Here is a 14,484-nt window from a genome sequence, read left to right as displayed (position 1 = left end):
CACAGCTCTTTTAGAAGAGGGGCCGATAAGAGCATCTTGTATTTGGTGACCTAATTCCGGTCAGTCACTTTCTGGATTTAATCCAGCTTTTAAACGGGATCAACATAAAGCTTAGGCAACAGGTGCAAAAGCACTAAGTGCTCCATTATTTATCAAGCCCTCTCTCTACATTGTTACGATGCTTTCTTTCCTAATGATTTGCAGGCTTTTGTTTTGGCCTGTATGCATTTACTTATATTCTGTCTGTTATCGGATGTTGCCTTACATTTCATTGTAAAATTGAAAAATGTTAATAAACAAACAAGTTTAAAAAAACAAAACAAAAAACACTAAGTGTTTGGCTATTTCTGCTCATCCCATCCCAGCACCCAATCAGGAAGCATAGAAATATTTTTAAAAATGATACACAATTTAAAAAAAAAAATAAAAAAATAAAAAATCTACACCATAGTTCAACCACCCCACAAAAACAAAACATCACTTCTTCGGCAAATGCAGATATGTGCCTTTATCTGGGTGCTTTGGAAGTGACAGAAACCTTGAACTATTGGGATTTGTTTTTCAAAAATCAACAACATTGTATATGAATGGAAGGCATGAGCTGTTCTAGAGAGCACCTACTCTTCATTTTCAGAGCACCTGGATAGAATTAGTACTTCATACAGAACCCACTTTGTCTCCCGAGCCTTGGCTTGAGGGTTATGGTTCCCTGCCTATATTGGCGTCTCTACTCCTTTACTCTTCTTTTTCTCTTTGCACTCTCTTATATCCCCTCTTTCCCCCCTTACGGCTCAGTCCTTTCCATTCCTTATACACTGGTTATCTATATATACCATCCCTCCCCTCTTCTTCTTCCCACGTAAAATCAGCTAACAGTCTTATTGCTTTGACAAAGGGGCATGTCCCTGTACCAATTTAATTTCGGGATATCGGGTGGCGACTCTCTCTAACTGATCTCAAATGTAAACTGTTATTATACACCCTCATTCTCTTCTTGAATCATTTCTTTTATTTCTCTGTGATTTCGGTGTTACATGATAATGACTAAATAAAGAACATAACAATTTTTATAATTGTATTAATATTTTAACATTTTTAGCACCATTCAAAATATTTTTATAAAAAAATCAGATTTAGACCAACACTTCATGATGCAGAAACAGGAGACTGCGGTTTGCTTACCCCTTCCCATCCTTTGAAGAAAAGAAGGGCTTGAATGACTCTGGGGTCCATCCCTTGCCACCATTGACATAGTAATAGAGGGGGGAACCCTGACGGAACCCTGAGCAGATCAAAGAAGACCCTTCTTGTACTGTCAGTAAGTTAGCAAAAATAAGATGGAAGAAACAAACACGTGACTGTATGATCCGACTACAAACTGGGTTTGTTAGTGGTCTGTAACCATGGAGAAACATAGATCCTAATTTTTTGATACATTGGAGCAATACAAATAATTTCTCGCAAAGGTGTACATGCCTTTTACTGCTACCGAAATGTAATTAGGAAACACATAAAAAGGTCAGACTGGCCTATCACAGTACTGGAGCATACTCTAGTTGGCCCAGGCTATAGTTGCCAATAATGGGCCCCAAAGGTCATGCAGATGTCATCCCCATTTGGAGCAGACTTTAGACTAAATCACTAAGGTCTATTTCTTTTATGTGGATTAACAAATAAACTATTAAGGCCCTTTTACACCGGCCGATAAGTGGCTGGTGTAGCGAGCGCCGATTAACGAGACATCGTTGATCTGCGCTCGTTTGCTCCTGTCACATGGAGCTATGGATGGGGATGAGCGGTCGTTATTCCGATCACTCGTCCTCATCCATTATTATCATGTCAGCAGAGCGTCTCCCTGTTTACATAATCTTTTACTTTTTTAAAATGTTCCGACCAGCAGATGATCAATAGTTTGCTCGGTCATCTGCTGATCGTTGCCCTGTTTACACAGGGCAATTATCGGCAACGAGCATCATACTAACGCTCGTCTTCCCGATAATCATCCCGTGTAAAAACCCCTTTAGACCTTATTGATATGTCCTGTGTGTGCAATGATAAAGTTTATAATGCATTTAAAAGTAGACGTGCACCACTATCTATACAGATCATGTGCACAAAGCCCCAGTCCGACACTGTACACATTGTTCTGTGTATCACATTATACCTCTTTCCCTGTGCCATTAAAGCAGGTGCATGAGTACGTGTTATCAGTCCACCTCATTGGGAAATCCTCAAAAGGGACGGAAGCTAATGTATTCAGATAGCCACTTATCACAAACCCAAAAGAACGAACGGAAATATAAAGTAATGTGGAAAAGATAAAGAGTGAATGAACCTTTCTATACTTCACTTAATGAGACAACATGCTGAGTGACCTACAGGTCTTCGACAAACAAAAGAAACTTGACCTCCGGGATATTTCTCTGTTCTACACTTTTGTTTCCTGTTTCGCATCCCAAAATTAAATGGAGACTGAGCTGGTGTTTTATGTGATTTACAGAGCGTATGAAAATTCTTCAAGACCTCTCCATGTAACCATGAAAGGCAAGAATGCTCGAAATATCTGAAAAGCATCACAAGACCTAACTCAACTTGGTTTATAGACTGCCCGGCCCTTCTCCAAGTACTACAAAAAAATAAATAAATAAGGATTTAGTGTTTGCATGTGTTTTGTATATCAATACTGCTGGTCTATAGTAACACAAACCAGTTGTATCAAGCGAACACTGAGGCTACAAATAATCCCAGTAAATAGGATTTTGCAACTACTGTAATTCGGAATGACGCTAAAATAAGGAATATCTCATAAGACGACCTTCTCTACAGTATGCCAGCGTTCACCGCGTTATCCAAGTCATAGTCCATGGAAACCAATTAAATATTGCTTTTTCATTAGTCTAACTTACATTAAACTAACAAAGTTAATATATGATTGGCAGCTGTAAATTGGAAACTCACCAAGCCCTTACCCTGTGGGTTTCTGGCCATATTCCCATGATTATTTAGCTGATAAAAAGAATTGCTTTACATTTTCCAGCGATTTGGTGTCTAAAGAGGTTTTCCGGTTTTAAGTAAATAAAGCTTAAACACTGTATAATGAAAAGTTATGAAGATTTCTATTATACTTTGAGTATTAATTTCAAGATCTTTGCCTGCTGTCAGAAATTCGGAACATTTTTGTTCATATCTAGAGACTATGAACTGTACATATCTAGTTTGTTCCCACCTATTCTTGTATCCAGTTTAGACAATTATCTGGGAGCTAAATACATAGGATGAAATCCTTTCCTGTCCTGATAGTTTGCTACAGTGTAACAGTGCAGGTAACCCTCTATGCACGATCAGGGTATATGTAGAAACATTTTCGAAATGTATAGGCCGAATGTGTCCATAGGATATAATGGGCCAATGTATGCCAAAAAGGGGGCCCCCTTGGCATATGTTAAGGCGATATGTATAGGAATACTCTTTTCTTTATTGCATTGAACATTGGAGCCGGCTACATTTTTCAATTCAACTGGATCCAGCAAAAAGATGTGTAGCAGAACTTTGTGCAATAGATGTGGCCTTTCACTGTGTAAACTAAGCCTTAAAGGGGTTTTCCTAGATATTACAGTGATAGACTATGTTTCGGATAAGTCATCAATGTGTGATCAGTGGGGGCCCAATCTCTATGCTCCCTTCAATCAGTACAAAGTAAGTTTAGCACCAGGGTACTTTCACTGTTGTGCCCTCAGTCATATTCACTTGAGAAGCCATCCATGTTAATTCCTGGAAAAACTCTTTAAAACGACAACTTTTTTTATATTCCCTGCAGCACTGACCATCAATAAATATACAAATCTAAATTCCTGCTTGTGTGTGTGACAATACCACAGAGCAATAGAGGTTCTCAGGTATTGAATTTATGTCCTAGATCTATACATATGGTTTCTTAGCTTTGCCAGAGATTGAACCTCAAGGACATTTTCCACTACATTTTGGATTTGTAGATTATATGAGCAGTGTATTTTGGTGCAGGATGTAGGTGAAAATACTTTGATAGGACATGTTTTTTGTTCATCAATACATGCTGTAAATGGCCCGTTCCTTTTTTCCACTGTACATGTGCTCGGGTCATTACAAATGGAGCATTCTTTGATGGAAATGAAGGTGGGCTAAGGTATGGATGACAATAAAGAAAATCTCACAAGTCTTTGGCGTGTGTTATTGTCATCAGCCTGAAGATCTGAGTACATGCCTGTAATTCTAGTTGTTAGGCGGGAGGTTAAATTATTCATTTGTTGAAGGAAAATATAACAGTTAACAGTGAACCACATGAAGGAAAAGGCCCAATATCAGGGCAATCAATTTACAAAATTACCAACAAGTATTTTACACAAACGTTATCTAGAAAACACTATATCACTTGTTTTCTTACATCCTTTAATGTATAATTACAAGTTTACTCTTAAAGCACACCTTCGTTCAAAAGAAAAATTAACATATGACTACAACAACCCCTATCCTCCCACAGAAAAATATAAGAGGAGATGTATGGTGCTGTTGTAGTATCCTCACCATGGCCGCCCAAAAGGATAGGGGGATTGAGCTCATGTCTGAGGGCAAGACCCTACAGACTGCTTTATACTACAGTACTCAAAGTTTTCCACTCAATCATAGTATGGTAACCCGAACATAAGTCCCAGACATATGAAACTGTATATATTTTTTGCATATAGATGTATGAAAACGTCTAGTCCAGGGGTGGGCAAACTTTTTGACTCGCGGGCCACAATGGGTTCTAAAATTTGACAGAGGGGCCGGGCCAGGAGCATTTGGAGGGAGTGTTTGGGCCGGATATACTAAAGCATTAAATGTAGTGTGTGCAAACCTCATAGCACAGTAAGAACACTACAACCCAATTTATTAACTGTCTTTCAAATGTGAAAAATAGCCCTTATCAGTTAATAAATTTGTCTCAAGGAATATGCAAGATATGGCATTTACATACTATTTCGCAGATACTGGGAGGAGGAAATGTAAATAGATTAAAATAACATACGCACTGTGATTTATCAAGAAAAAAGTTCTGTTGACTCTGTAAATTAGCTGCCAACCTCTGAGCAGTAGCCGCCCGTTCTTGTGTTGACTGCTTGCTAGCATAGTTTGCATGCTTCGTGGCAAAGTGACGGCTGATATTGTACTCTTTGAAAACCGAAGGGCTTAATGGTGACGTGAAACGAAGTGAAAATTAAAGTGAAATAAAGAGAAATACGCGCCACATTAACCCCTTAATGACCGGGCCATTTTGCACGTTAATGACCAAGGATTATTTTTTGTTTTTCCACGGTCGCATTCCAAGAGTCGTAACTCTTTTTTTATTCCGTCGACATAGCCGTATAAGGGCTTGTTTTTTCCGGGACGAGTTGTATTTTGTAATTGTACCATTTTTAGATGCTTATAACATATTGATTAACTTTTATTAACTTTATTTTAGGAGAGAATTGAAAATAAGCAGCTATTCCAGCATTAATTTTCACGTTATAAATTTACTTCGTTTACTATGCAGCGTAAATAACATGTTAACTTTATTCTATGGGTCGGCACGATTACAGGGATACCAAATGTGTAAAGGTTTTATATGTTTTTTCTACGTTTGCACAATAAAAACCCTTTTAGAAAAAAATTACTTGTTTTTGCATCGCCGCGTTCCAAGAGGCGTAATTTTTTTATTTTTCCGTCGATGTGGCCGTACGTGGGATTGATTTTTGCGGGACAATGTGTAGTTTTCATTAGTACTATTTTGGGGTACATAGGACTTATAGATGAACTTTTATTTTATTTTTTATGGGGGGAATGGGAGAAAAGAGAGAATTTTGCCGTTGTTTTTTGCGTTTTCTTTGGACGCCGTTCATCCGGCGGTTTAATTAATGTGTTCATTTTATTGGTCAAGTTGTTACGATCGCGGGGATACCATATATGTGTATGTGTGATTTGTTTTGACCGTTTTATTAAATAAAACCACTTTTTGGGGCAAAAAAGTAGTTTTATTTGACTTTGACTGTAATTTTTTTTATTTTTTTTTTCACAAACTTTATTTAACGGTTTTACTTTTTTTTTTTTAGTCCCACCAGGGGACTTCACTATGCGATGTGCCGATCGCATATATAATGCTTTGGTATACTTCGTATACCAAAGCATTATTGCCTGTCAGTGTAAAACTGACAGGCAACCTGTTAGGTCATGCCTCTGGCATCGCCTAACAGGCAGATGCTGAAGACAGACCTGGGGGTCTTTGTTAGACCCCCGGCTGTCATGGAAACCCGACGGCGACCCGCGATTTGTTTGCGGGGGCGCCGATCGGGAGACAGAGGGAGTTCCCCCCTCTGTCAAACACATTAAATGCCGCTGTCACTGTTGACAGCGGCATTTAATGGGTTAAACTGCCGGAATCGGCGCGTGCTTCGATTCCGGCAGTTGCAGCAGGAGCCAGGCTGTGTATAACAGCCGTGCTCCTGCCGCTGATCGCGTGGGTAAACTGTCAGTACCCGCGCGATCACAGGACGGATATATCCGTCCTCCTGCGCGAACTAGCAGCTGCTGAGGACGGATATATCTTGGACAAGTTCGGCGGGCCGGATTAAAAAGCCTAACGGGCCGTATGTGGCCCGCGGGCCGTAGTTTGCCCATGTCTGGTCTAGTCAACCATGATTTACAATATGCAACAGTTTACCAACATCTACAGGCCTAACGTATGCCAAAAGGACATTCTTTTGACATACTTTTTGGTTACTGCAGTATATTAGTATGTTAGATGTATATGTTGGGAGATTTTACCGGCGTGAACGCCAAATTTTCATTGCAGACATAGCTTAAGGCACCGCAATACACCAGCTTTCAGACCATCAATAAGCAGAATTGTCTGTCAGGATTACCCACAGTGATGTAAAGATGGGCACAGACAAATCTGACTTCTGCTTTACAAAAGTCTCATATGATTTAAAAAAAAGTAGTAGAAACAGATCACATACAGGTTTATACACCTCCCATAGGCTAGATCTCCTCTACTAAATCTCCTCTCCATTAAAATGAGAAAAAAAAAAAACAACAACAACAACAAAATACACACATCTGATGTGTAGCTTCTGTAGATAATAGAACACCTCTCAAATTTCTAATTTTCTTCAAATAAGGTACAGTACTATTTCATACCCACAATACATATTAAACGTGTTATGTGGGGACCAAAAAGTATTAGCAGTATACTCACTGCAGTATGTGTAATATACACTCCAGTCCCCTGTTGAGCGGATTATGAGATTTTAATAGATATTTACAGCGCTGGCGGGTGAACGGAAGTCTAGTGGCACAGTCTTCCGTCATGTCGACACAACTCGTCTTCATGTGACCGGCACCGCTGTACTCTATGTACAAGCAGTAGTACAGTGATTACATAGAGCACAGCGTGACAAGTCATGTTGTCATGAAGGAAGACTGTGCCACTAGACTTCCGATCCCCCGCCAGAACTGCAAAAAATCTATTAAAATCTCATAATCAGCACGATGGGGGACCGGAATCTACATTGGAAAGTGTACTCACATACTGCAGTGAGTACACTGCGAATACTTTTCTGTCCCCACATCCGGATTTTCTTTTACTCTATATGGCAGTAAGCACTGTTAGTTACATATAGTAACATGGTATGGTTGAAAATAGACATATGTCCATTAAGTTCGGCTAAGGGATGGGAGAAAGGTAAGGGATAAGGGTAAACTGTAGAACTTTGTTTTGGGGCAGCAGGAAAATTGTCCACAAGGAGCATAGTTGGAGAAAGAAATTATCTAAATATTCCATAAAGAAATGTAATAAATTGTGTCAAGATAGACATCTAGATACGAGCATCACTTAACACAGTTGGATAACACTGTCACCAACAGGTAAACTCATATATTGTACAATCTTATTTTCTCTAAGTCTCCAATTATTTCACAAAAGGCTAATCATTACAATTGTTTAAAAAGCTAATGTTTAGTATTAAACAAATTATAAAAATGTGCAAATAAGTAACAAGTATGTGAAATGGCTCACACATTAATAGACCATAAACTGAATGGTTAAAAACTTCCCTGCCTTCCCGATAATAGCACCTTGGTGAATATTCTGGATTAGTGGCTCTCAGCCTGTGGATCTCTAGCTCTTGTAAAAGTACAACTCCCAGTGTTAGGCCTAAGAGCCTGTTCACATCAGCGTTGCCCTTCCGAGGTTTCAGTCGGGTTAACCCCTCAACAGAAAGGCAAACGGAAACCTTAGCTTCCATTTGCATCACTATTGATCTCAATGGTGACGGAAACTTTGCTAATGGTTTCCGTTTGTCACCGTTGGGAATGAGTTCCGTTGTTTTGACGGAATCAATAGCGCAGTCGACTACGCTATTGATTCCGTCAAAACAACGGAACCCGTTCACAACGGTGACAAACGGAAACCATTAGCAAAGTTTCCGTCACCATTGAGATCAATGGTGGTGAAAACGGAAGCTAAGGTTTCCGTTTGCCTTTCTGTTGAGGGGTTAACCCGATGGAAACCTCCGACGGAACCACTCAATGGAAGGGCAACGCTGATATGAACAGAGCCTAATTCACACGACCGTGCATGGTCCGTGATATACGGTCCGTGATATACGGTCCGTATGTCGGCAGTATTTGCCGGACCGAACACAGTGCAGGGAGGAAGGCTACTAGCATCATAGTTATATATGATGCTAGGTGTCCCTGCCTCGCTGCGGGAAAATGTAATCATGTTTTCAGCATGGGACAGTAGTTCCGCAGGGAGGCAGGGACACCTAGAGTCATAGATAACTATGATGCTAGGAGCCAGGCTCCCTGCACTGTGTTAGGTCTGGGAAATGCGGCCAACATGCGGACCGAACACGCTCGTGTGAATTAGGCCTAAAGTTATGCAAGTGCTGAGGAGCCACAAGTTGGAGACCACTGTCCCACATGATAGTGAGGTCTACACAGTAACCTTGATTTCCAAGTTATCCAGCCAAATATTTACATAACAAGCACTGAAAATGTAGAGGGTGAGAACCCCCAAAAAAACTACTATTAAAAAGGGAGTAAGTGTAGTCATTTCAAAGAGAAATAACAGATCTAAAATATAATCAAATTGTATCTACAAATGTTAATTCCTGTAAAAACTCTGTAAAACAACAACTTTTTTTTAATATTCGGTGACACTGACCATCAATACATATACAATCTAAAATCCTGCCGGAGTGTCTGACAATATCACAGAGCAGTAGAGGTTCTCTGGTATTAAATTTAGGTTCTATATCTATACATAGGTATCCCAATATATAAAGAAGTGCATCTTCGTGAGTCATTCAGTGCATCTTCGTGAGTCATTCAATGACTTCATAAAACATTAGTTCTGAGTAAGCAGCTGTAGTCTTACTCACCCAATAAACATTTTTGTAGGCATTTTATTAATGGATAGAAGCCAGTACCTTGATATTTGCACATAAGGAAATTCAATGATTTTTTTCTCGTTACTTAAAATGTCAACTTTCTACACTACGGAGAAGTAATTTTACTAGGAACATAAAATAGTATAAAAACATAAATGCTGAGAGAACTCAATGATACCACTATTTTATATTAATAAAATGTACCTAATAATAAACTGAAATAGTTTAAAGAGGCTCTGTCACTACATTATAAATGCCCTATCTTGTACATAATGTGATCGGCGCTGTAATGTAGATTACAGCAGTGTTTTTTATTTAGAAAAACTATTATTTTTGACGGAGTTATGACCTATATTAGCTTTATGCTAATGAGTTTCTTAATGGACAACTGGGCGTGTTTTACTTTTTGGCCAAGTGGTCATTTAAAATGAGATTACGCTTGACTTGCTGTAAATCTCACAGAAATGTTAGCGAAGTGTCAGGATTCTGAATAGACATCACATCCTGGCTGGCGGTAATGTATATTCACTGTCAGGACACTGTTTTTGTGTATGTGCATGTGGCTGCACATATCGATATAGCTATATCGCTATGTGCAGTGCAAATGAATGGAGAGAAGTGTATGACGCTGATTGGTCAGCGTCATACACTTCTCTCCACAAAGCCCACTTGGCCAAAAAGTAAAACACGCCCAGTTGTCCATTAAGAAACTCATTAGCATAAAGCTAAAATAGGTCATAACTCCGTCAAAAATGATCGTTTTTCTAAATAAATAACACTGCTGTAATCTAGATTACAGCGCCAATCACATTATGTACAAGATAGGGCACTTATAATGTGGTGATAGAGCCTCTTTAAGTCAGATCTTTCAAAAGACACATCCCCTATGAACTTCAATGTTAGCAAAATGCCCTAAGGCACATCACATTTGGAATATCCGCTCTCCTATAAGTCTTTATAAATTAAACGGAGGATTGGATCACGACACTAGGGAGAGGGTTAACATTCAGTAACACTTCCTTAGGGAATGTTTCCTGTCTCCATTGTGTCGTGATCCGAACCTTCTGTGATTTATAAAAACTTACGGGAGAGCAGATCTCTCGAATGTGTTGTAAATCTCTTTTTTATTTTTGGATATAACAAAGTACAGAGTCATATGAAAGATATAGGAACAAAATTTCGCCATTCTACAACAGTACATTCCATAACACAATAGCATTAACACCGAAAAAAGAAAGTACATTTCTAATAATTTTAAGATGTTAATCTTCACAATAGAATGGTGCAAAATTTTCGAAGATTTCTGCCTCTGATAACCTGTATGAATGAACAAGGAAACTATACTGTATACTTGAGTCCCTTTCAATGTAAAGCTTACGGAAAGATCTGAGTAAATGAAATATGTCTACACAGTAGTCATATAACAACAAGAATTGACATTAAGTCAGGGGGTGAAAATCCTATATAAAGGGTTATGTAAACGAACAGAGGCATTAAGTTGATGTCTATAACAATAATAGAAGGGTCCAATACGCCCAGAATCTGATGAAACTAGTGCTGGTCAAGAAAGTTTCCAACGTCCCCATTCCACTATAAATTTTTCATGTTTACCCAAATCCCAACTCAATAGTTCCTCCATTCTGCACACCATGTCAACTTTTGCAATCCATTCAGTAATGGAAGGGGGTCGCTCAGATCTCCAATGTAAATGTATGAGTATTTTTGCTGCCATAAGGAGGTGAGTGAGCAAGTAATTTCTTTTTGGCGTAGAAGTGCCTGAAGGAAGCCAAAATAAAATCAAAGAATGTGCCAAAACAATCGGTTTCTTGGTAATTGCTCTACAACAAGATTCAATTGTTGTCCAAAAGGGTTGTATGCGAGGACAGAACCACCAGATATGGGAGAGAGAACCTTTATATGCGTTACATCTCCAGCATCTATCTGATACTTTCAGGTAAGTTTTTCGAAAAACTCAGGGGTCCTATACCATCTGGTGATTGTATTATAAGAGTTCTCTTGTACCCATACACATCTTGAAAAACAATGTGAGGAACATAGAATGCGAGAAACTTCTTCAGTAGTAAAAGTTAGATCAAGTTCTTTCCCAAGCTTGAACAAAGTTTGGTTTAGAGCGTTCTCTATTCATGAGTAGACCGGAATATAATTAAGAGAGTAGTCTCCTTATAAAATAAATGTTTCAAGCCAGGAAGGTTCCTGGATATTCGTGACCTTTTGTTTAAATAGAGTACAGACTTTTTGAAAATGAATGGTGTGCAGAAAGGTGGGAACTGGTAAACCCTGAGATGTCAGTAAATCGCGTAAATCCAGTGTAGCTGTGTCCCTGAATGCATCAGATATATTATAGTCTGGCAATTTTTCCCATAACCCCAGAAGAGGATGCATGGTATCTGTAAAATAAGGCAATAGTTGCAAGGGAGCCAAAGAAGAGATCAATCTAGTTGGTGTGAGGGAATTGAAATCATTTTGGAAAACTGAAATCGTCCCTCTGGCAGTAGGGTTTGGTTTAAAAGTACTGTGAAGCTGGTTCACCCATCTGCTCAAATGGACTGCCCTATAGTAAAGCAGAGGATCAGGTAAACCTATACCTCCCAAGGAGATTTTTAGTGTCAACAGCCTTTAAGGAAGTTTAGGAGCTCTAGTGTTCCATAGAAATTTTGAAAAAAAATCTATGAATTGTATGCGGGATGAAATTCAGTACTGTTTGAAAGACATACAGCAGCTCGGGGAGTATATAGGATTTTAATTCTTTCTTCCTATCCAGGACATAAAGGGAACATTAAGAGCATTTAGCTGGCGCTATATTCTACGAATTAATGGTAGGTAATGTGCAGAGAAAAGGGTGGAAAGGTTATTAGGGAGTTGAATGCCCAGATATTTAATCTGGTGTTTAGGCCATTGAAAGGGGGCTAGTTTTTTCAGGTCTTCAATGTCACTACCACGAAAAGAGACATTAAGTACCTCAGACTTCGCATAGTTAATTTTAAAATTTGAGATCCAACCGAACGTTTCAAATATGCTTAACATGTGAGGAAATGATTGGCGAGGGTTAGTAACGATTAATAATAGGTCATCTGCGAACGCTGCAGTTTTATGGTGATGAGAACCTAACTGTATGCCCTGAATTTCCGGTGTTTGAGTAAACTTCTGTAGAAGGAATTCCATCGACAGGACAAACAGGGTACGTGAGAGTGGGCAACCCTGTCTCGTGCCATTCGCCATGTTGAATTTAGGGGAGAGTGTGAAATTCAGTCGTAGCCTAGCAGAGTGTAATGAATATAGTGAAAAAATGGCCTCAACAAATACTGCAGGAAAGCCACATTTTTGGGAGGGCTACCCTCATAAAGGACCACTTTACTCTATCAAAAGCTTTTTCAGCATCTGTCCCTATTAAGACAAGAGGAAGTTTTTTTTAAGGAGGCAAAATGTATTAAATTTATAAGTCTGGTGGTGTTGTGCCTACCCTCCCTCATAGGAACAAAACCTACTTGAAATCAGTTTAGGTAAGAGGGTCTGAATCCTAGAGGCTAATAGTTTTGCCCGCCATTTAACGTCTGTGTTCAACAGCGAAATAGGTCTATAGTTGGCACATGACATGGGATCTTTCCCCTCTTTAGGCAATAATGTAATAGAAGCTTCTAAGGTCTGCGGTGGTAATTGGGCACCTCTCAAGAGGCCATTGTATAAATTAAGAAAATGAGGAAGGAGGATACTTTTGAATTTTTTCTAATAACATATGGGAAAAACGTCTGGCCCGGGAGCCTTCCCGTTGGGGATCATTTTGAGTATCTTGGTAATTTCTAATAATTTGAAGGGTTGTATAATGTTATTCTTGTCTGTTTCAGAAAGAGAAGGGAGGTGAATAGAAATCAAGAAAAAGCCTAGTAGCTTCCTGTATATTATATAGAGAAGAGTAAAATGCTAGGAATTCTTCAGTAATACCCCTAATATCCGATACAATGTTATTTTGATGCGTTTTAATCTCATGTATAAAGGATTTTTCTTTTCTTTTCTTAGTTAAAGTTGACATTACTTTAGAGCACCTATCTCCATGCGCGTGGTATTTAAATTTAGCTCTCTGATATAGCTTGGCGGATTTGCTATTTAGGGCATATTTTAACTTGTTTCTAAGTTCTAGAAGATCATTTTGTGTGGTTAAATCTCTACAGCGCTTCCCAACCCTCTCCAATGCTGAAATCTGTGCTAGTAGAGAGTTAAGCTCAGCAGACCTTCGCTTTTTAACTTTGAAACCAAGAGCGATGAGCTCTCCTCTCATAAATGCATTATGAGTTTCCCACAATATGGGGGAGGAAATATCCAGAGTAGCATTGTGGATAAAGAATTCCTTTAGAGAGGATTGCAAGGCCTCAGAGTTGGTCGTATTATCAATCAAAGTCTCGTTAAGCGTCCAAGTCCAAGACCTACAGTATGTGGAATATTTACAAAATTTCTGGACATTGAAACAGGGGCATGATCAGATAAGGTGACGGATTCTATGCCTGACGACTGCACACTAGACAGAGCTCTCCCCGACACCAATATATAGTCTAATCTATGATATGAATTGTGGATTTGGGAATATAAGGAGTAGTCCCTGTCCTAGGGGTGTTTCAAACGCCAAACATCAATGAGATCAAGCTGGTGTAGGTAAGTTTTAAATGTCTTCAATGCTGCATAATTTATATGAGATTTTTGCGTGGATGTATCCAGTAGCGAATCAAACACCAAATTGAAATCCCCACCCACCAATGAGATACCCTCTGCAAAGTCTCTGAATTTTTCCAATGTTTTCAGCAACCAGTCGACCTGTTTGTGGTTAGGTGTGTATAAATTAGCTATTGAGACCTTGGAGCCAGCAATGGACCCTTTAAGAAACAAGAATCTCCCTTCTAAATCAGACTGTAAATGTGTGTGCACAAATGGTACAGATGCTTTGAACGCAATGCTTACCCCTTTCGAGGGTGATGTAGAGTGTGCACTATGAAACCATTTGGAGTATTTGGATCTGGAAAGGTCC

General features: G+C 39.1%; 1 protein-coding gene across 2 annotated transcripts in view; it reads right to left on the bottom strand.

The window, feature by feature from the left end:
- The window catches only part of ADAMTS6 (ADAM metallopeptidase with thrombospondin type 1 motif 6), a 280,546-nt gene that overhangs the window by 206,842 nt on the left and 59,220 nt on the right, over positions 1-14,484 (bottom strand). The gene's annotated exons all lie outside the window — the stretch shown is intronic.

This window comes from Rhinoderma darwinii, chromosome 1 (genome assembly GCF_050947455.1).
Source record: "Rhinoderma darwinii isolate aRhiDar2 chromosome 1, aRhiDar2.hap1, whole genome shotgun sequence".
NCBI lineage: Eukaryota > Metazoa > Chordata > Amphibia > Anura > Rhinodermatidae > Rhinoderma > Rhinoderma darwinii.
This window is presented reverse-complemented; position numbering and strand designations above follow the sequence as displayed.